Raw genomic sequence first — 858 nt, 5'->3', positions numbered from 1 at the left:
TCCGCACCCCTTCCGTCCTGTACATCACTGTGCCAGAGTGGGGACTTAGCATTAGCATCAAGAGCTACAATTATAGCCTGCCCAGCTAAAACTCTTAGTATCCAATTCAGCTGATCAAGATAAATCTTGATGTCATGTCTGAATTGGCAGTAGACGTTTACAACGTACATGCTGTAAGACAGCAAATTAAGTTGTACAACTATAATATGCTCAGTACAGAACTGATTTAATATCGTAGTTTTAATAGTTTTGTTCAATATTATAATTGCACTCATGGGGTTCCCACCCGAGGAAACCACCTGTGCTGTTGCGGGAAAACCAGGGACTCGACCCGCACAGGAGTTCGGTTCTTGTATCAGAAGTATATCTATTCCTTCTTGTTCCGCTACCTTCCGTAGCTCATGTGCAACCATCTGGCTGCGCATGGCATTGACTTGTACCACTTTAAATTTCGCCGTAATCTGTTCTTTGGATAAGCCTATCTAAGAACATTCGGTGGGTTGGACAATCTTTTGGTCCACCACACTTACGGCCCCGTTTCTTACATGGTACACATGTTGCTGCTTTGTCCATGTTAGGACAATCTTTCCTAATATGTCCAGCCAGGCCACAGTGGGCACATATTATATTCGGTTCTGTACAATACTTATTGGTATGGTTTATGTCCTGGCATTTTGTACAACGTGGTACTGCCAGGTAATCTTTAATGTTCAGTGCTGAGTAGCCGACGTACAGCCGGCCAGCCCGCGTTAATACTTTCCATAAGTTCGGTGAAACCTCCACAACATGATGTACAGTCAGCTTTCCTCGAGGCCCTACTTTAAAACGGAGCTTGAACTCTTCATCAAACTCGTTTCT

This window comes from Schistocerca serialis, unplaced genomic scaffold (genome assembly GCF_023864345.2).
Source record: "Schistocerca serialis cubense isolate TAMUIC-IGC-003099 unplaced genomic scaffold, iqSchSeri2.2 HiC_scaffold_1071, whole genome shotgun sequence".
Taxonomy (NCBI): Eukaryota; Metazoa; Arthropoda; class Insecta; order Orthoptera; family Acrididae; genus Schistocerca; species Schistocerca serialis.
Note: the sequence above shows the minus strand (reverse complement) of the source record.